Genomic DNA, 6,255 nt, shown 5'->3' with positions numbered 1-6,255 from the left:
TCCAGTTTTGCACCTCTATCTGGAGCTCACGCTACCTAACCAAAGTACTCCTTCACTGGAGATGCAGGGCAGATTTGCAGTTATGCCTGCACCAGAGGCAGAGCACAGACAGGGTCTCTTCTCTGCCCTGCTGTCTATTCGCACAAAACCCATGGAAATTCAGCTGTTTCACAGACATCTACCTCATTGCTGAATTTGGTTGAAATCAGCCAGTAGAAATCCTTTAATCTAAAGTTGTAAGGGAAAGAAACAGTAAAAGCTTTATTTCTGTCAGTGAGTGGTTCAGTAAGTAGAGAAGACAATTTTGGGAAGATGCAGGCTGACCACGAGCATTGCCTTTAGCCATGCCCACCTGACAACCTTCTGCCCAAAGGAGACACCACAGAAAGGGAAGGAAAATCCCAAAGGATATAATTGCTGTGAAGCACAAGAAAACGTTTCTTGGTTTTCTGCAAGTCACCAGAGGAGCCTCGTACACATACAAAGCTGCTCCCCTGCCAACTTCCTCTCCGGCCGGCTCCCAATTTGTCTGCAAACCACAAATTTAATTGGACTTGGCAAGTGTTTTGACTGCAAAAAATGTATGTAACACCTGGAAGACAACACTCAGGTTTAAGGGGGGAGGAAGCAGGATGATATCCAAACACTATTGTCACGCTCTCAGCTGCCTGCACCGAACTGTCGGAGAAGGAAGGAATCGGTAGCTGCAGGGTCCGGCGCATGCAAGCAATACACAGGCACATGCACACAGCTCCGGCTTCCTCCAGCTTCTTACCGAAACAGACTTTGGAGGTCTTTTTAAAACTAGCTTAAAACCCTCTTGCAAAAAAAATAGACAGACACACCCTTTAATGTTTCTAGAAAATGAATTCTAAGAACTGGGAAGAGATGGTGGTGAGCCAATCTGAGCCAAAACCAGAGACGGATGAGCAGACAAATGATCTGGCAGCTACGGGCAGTGGCTGGGAAAGAGCATGTTCTCCTGCTGAAGAACCAAGCAGGAGGAACTCCCATCGCAGGGTCCTTTGGTATCCTTTGAAGCTAAACAGTCATTTTGGGTCAAACCACAGTGGTGCAAGTCTGCACATTCCACTTACCCCACCCCAGCACATGAGGTCCAGCTGCCTGGACACCAGTTTCATGGGCCAATTTGCAAGTGGGTTAGGAGAAGAACGAAGGAGAAGCAGTGTGCAAGAGTCTGCTAGCTCTCATCACTGGAGCGGTGCCCTCAGAAGGCGTGCTGAGGGTCTGCTCTCCTGGTTTTTTTGGTAACTTTCCTCAAAAAGCCTTGACACACGTCTCAGTATCCACTGTCCGTCTGTCCATTGCAGGAAGAGAAATAACGGAGCCAACTCCTGTCGGAGCTGGGCCAGCAGTTCTGGTGTACCTGTGAGGGTATGCAGTTGGACTTCCAATTTAGTACTTCATTAAGCAAGAAATGTGTATGGCCAAGTCTTGTCATTTAAAGACCAGCTTAGGAAGAAAGATTCATTGCCAATGTTTTTTTCCTTAATAGAGGATGGAGCAGATTTCCCCTCTGCAATAGGCTTCTGGCAATTCTGGTCAGTAAATGCTCTGCTAGTTACTGTGGCCTTGCTCACCAGCAAGTATCAGCTGAGCACCCACTCCTCTCCCACAGCCTCAGGGGTAACAAATACAAACCCTTAGAAGAGATCTAAAACAGGACACAACTGCTATGATATAGAAGAATTTCACAGTAACACCCTATTTTATTACTTTGTGTAGACACGACAAGAACTAATCCCCGTTCGTCAGCTTCACAAGTCCCACCAACTTTCACCTTTCTTCTCCGATATTGCATTGCTGAAAGCCCTTCCGATTCTTTCCGAAGGTTGGTTTCTCTTTATTTAATGAATGTCTAGCTCACGTACACACAATGTTTGGAAGTCTAGTACCACAAAAGGAAATTGGCCATTTCCACAAAACTTGTATTCAAAACATTTATTAAACCTTTGGTAATAGTTATTCACATATGAGAAGTGTTTGCAAAGCATGAATGTTTAAAACAGGAAAAACAAACAAACAAACAAAACCCCCAAAACACTCCACTGAAAACAGGAAAACCCCACACAGTTAGTACAGGTAAGACTTAGCCAGGGTATAAAAATTTGGTTTAAATTCTCGCTTTGCCATATACACTTCCCAAGACAGACAATCCACGTAGCCTTGACTTCCCCAGCTTTAAACTAGCGTTTTCTGGCTGAACAGGAATTCTCCTTAGATTGGGATGGTTTGCAAGGTGCTCCAACAACAGCCCCAGAAATCAGTGTGGTTAGCGCAACAGATTTCTTTGCCCTTTTTGGGACCAGTGACCATTGTAGCTTTTACATCCTTTATGCAGAAGGATAGAAGTGGCTACTGATATTTTCCTGTTACAAAAGCAATGCATTGCCACTAGAAATCAAGTACCTGTTTTATTGTTACCCCACTGCCATCCCACTCCATTTTTACCCCTCTGTTGAATCCCATCTTTTTTTCCTCCTGTACAGATACATGTTTTTAACTGTTCAGTATTATATTAAGTGATTTTCTTAAACCTTGGCAAAATTCTTTGAGCAAGTTTTGGAAAGATTCCCATATGGAAAATTTGAGTGATAATTAACATTGTGACACTGGCATGATTGCCATGCAAAGGGATAGACAGTTTTGTTCAGGAAAAAAAAAAAACCTCAAGAACTTATGCAAGCAAGAGCAAGTACAACAAAAGCATGCACTGAGCTGTCTCCTATTAACAACACAGATCAAATGAGCCAATGCAACTGCTTCTGCTGTGCCTAAATAAACACCTAGATCAGTCATCAAAGTAGGATTGTTTTCCACAATACACTTCCTTGAGCAACCTAGATAGCCTTTGTGTTGGCCCCAGTAATGATGTAATGGGAAAGAGTTACAGGCATTCTGTCAAAGCCATGCAGATTGCTCAAAATACTATTTCCCAAGGCTCCAGCTTCACAGGTGCAGCCTCAGCAGCCATCAAGACTTGCTATGATTAATGACTTTTTCCAATGTGCTGCCTTACACCAATACAGCAAGCTAGCTTCTATTAGATTATGGATGGTCTATTAGTGGATTCTGGTCACCTGCAAGCTCACATATGTAAGGAAGCTGCCCAAACTTTCTACAGAAAAGGGTATTTCAGAGACAAGCCATTCTAAGCTTTATAATGCCTGTTTGCATAGGGGTACATCTATGTTGCCTCCTGCCTGGCTGCCAAAAAAAGATGCTTAGGAGAACCACAACTCCAGTTGCAGAGCCATGAGCTAAACAGCCAAATGATACCATCAGTTCTTACAGAAACTACCTAAAAGTACACTAGGCATCAGAATGGGTTACACCTTCTGAACACATCTGTAGACCAGCTTCTGTGCAGAAGTAGAGAAAGATATTTGAAGCCTTGTGCACAGAGACCCCATTTCAAGCAATGTAATAGTTCAGATAGGGTCACTCAGCCATTACTAATCACAACCAATTACAAACAAGAAAAAGAACAGCACTTGATAAATTGCCATTTCATGTTAGACACCAAAACCTTCTCTCTTAGCAAGGACTAGAGATTTGTATTCACTTACCCCTTACATTGTAGCTCAGGACCACAACAAACATTCCAAGCACATCACAAGGCTCCAAAAGCATCCAGCACAACCCCAGTGCCATTTCCCTCTACCTGAAGCAGGGATAAGTCTTGAATCCAGAAAGAGCCATTCCCAGGGAGCCTTCTGAAATGTAGTCTCTGTATACCCAGCAAAACAGCCAGCAAAGTCATTAAATGAAAAAGAGCATTTCCTGCCCACAGATTCTCCCTCAGCCATTCCTTGAGGGATAAAAGCTTTGGGGTGTTGTGCCTGGTGGGTGGGACAGGGTAAGATTGGCCATTAATATCTCACAGCTGTTTTTCTCTCTTCAGGTGTAGCACATCTTGAAAGGGCCACCCAGGAAACCATAGTACTAAAGCACGCCAGTAAATCCCAGAAATGGTGGGGAGGGTGGATCTCATTCCACCACATACAGCTAGCCCTGGTTCAAAGGGAGGAGTTGCACAGCCAAGACCCAAGGTCCCATATATCATCAGGTGGCGCTCATGGAGACAGGATAGGAATCATCTTCCCTTCCTCTTTGTAGCAAGCCTGTGGTCACCCACGGCAGTGAGTCTGTGCACATGGCTGTTTACTGCACCTCTGCCAGCTGAATTGTGCAGCTCCAAATACTGCTTCAAGGGAGTGAGACAAGCAGGAGACAAAAGTGGTATTTTTCCTTCCCTTCTTCTCATTTGGGATTTCTGTTTGATGCAGTGTGCTTTCTAAATGGTCCCCAACAAGAATCCACTCTCAGTGCTCTGGGAGTAGATGATGTTTTCTTAATAAATTGCTAGCACATTGTCCCAGGTAGGTGAGGAGCCAGAGCTGGCCGGTTGTCATGGCCTCATCTCTGGGGTGCGTGGTTCTGGACAGAATAATAGAGCATGATGTTATTGCACAGGGAAACCAAGAGCAAAAAGGCTCTGGTCAAGTGGGAAGGAAGGAGAGTGATTTATCCCCTCTCAGAGCAAAATTAGGGAGCTAAAGAGCAAAGAGGAATCCTGGTTGTGTTCAGCTCCTCTCTGGAGCAGCACAGCCATGAGGGTAAAGGCTCTATGTTGCTTCCTCTAACCCAATAGGCAAATTCCATCACACTGTTTTTTGGGAGGGAAATCTTATAACAAGGCATCTTATGCCTTTTCAGATAGTGCTGCTTCCCGATCACGAGCTGGTAACTGATTCCACCTCATTGCTTCTGTGTGAGCTTTTACATTACAGTGTGCCTTATTGCCAAGTCAATGGAAACCTCATCTTAAAGGCAGAGGGAATACAATCCACCTGAAACACAACACATACATGCTTATGCATCCCCAGCAACTTCCCATGGTTACTCGCATACTGCAGGAGATAGCAAATGCATGTGAGAAGCTGGCTGGTGCTGGAGCATACGCTGTGCTTATACAAACTCCAAACACCCACCACTGCATACAAAGACAAAGTTGCTCAACTATTGTAATTACAGCACGATGGTGCTACAGATTCATTTATATGCCACGGCAAACTCTGAAAGAACTTGGAGACAGTTCCCATCTACTTGTTTCCCCCCTGTTTCTAATTAGTTATGGCACTGGCATAAAACAGGATCTGTGTCTATTAAGTCTTCATCTGCTCCTCCTTATTCCCACATGAGGTCATAATCCTTCATGTCATCCCAACTGTGCACTATGGAAGTGATTTAGGATGTCTCGAAACAGAGGATAAAGACCTCAGGTATTGAATAAATGGAACAGATTGACTGTGGAGGAAAACAATCCTTGTGTCACATATTGCTGGTAACAAACACATGCATTAGCAGAGGGAGAGGGGGAAAGAAGTCGAGGAGAAGCTGATGTATCCACAGAAGAATTTGAAGAACAATCATGAGCTTTTACACATGGCAGATGTCTAAGATATTTTGAGAGATTCTTCTCAGAGCCTCTAAGCCACAGCAGGGCCCTGCTGCATATTTTATTCTTCATAAGATGATGCTGGGCCATTTGTGTTGCACTATTGATGCACTCCTGGGTGGTACCAGCAGGACATGAAGTGTGGTTAATAGCTGGCTTCAAGGGCCAAGCAGAAATATCAGCCTGCAGTTCTGTCCCTGGCCAAGAACGAGGTATTCAAGAGCAAGGAAACAGATTTCTTTTCTAAACAAGGGATCAAAGTATGATGAAGCATTGAACAAACACTAATATGTTCCAGCTAGATGAAGCAACAAGAGGCAGTTTGGTAGTAATAGCCCATGCTAATCACAGAGGCAGTAACTGAGTACCAATAGGAGCTGTCACAAGGTGTCTTGCTACATTTCCACTACGGATAAAGATCAAGCACAACAGTTGGAAAAAACTAGCTCCAACCTGCGAGACAGTGCTTGTTTGCCAGATCCTTCCAAAGTCTGGCTGCTGTGGACATCCTGCAACTATATTCCTTTAATTGTTATATGGGATCCAGACCTTTGAGAACAGGCCTAACTTGTGCAACTTTCAGCTAAACTTGCCTTGAAAAGACTGCCAGGCATAGACCACCCTTGCTGATGGAACCCTTCATCTGTAGCATAAAGTCATGACAGTGAGCTATTAAATAAATACACTCATCTTGATTGTTTTCAAGAGGGCACACTGCACTTACTCCATTTGGCTTTTTCTTTATTAAATAGCAACCTTCTCAGCCCACAGAG

Source organism: Dromaius novaehollandiae, chromosome 12, assembly GCF_036370855.1.
Source record: "Dromaius novaehollandiae isolate bDroNov1 chromosome 12, bDroNov1.hap1, whole genome shotgun sequence".
Taxonomy (NCBI): Eukaryota; Metazoa; Chordata; class Aves; order Casuariiformes; family Dromaiidae; genus Dromaius; species Dromaius novaehollandiae.
Note: the sequence above shows the minus strand (reverse complement) of the source record.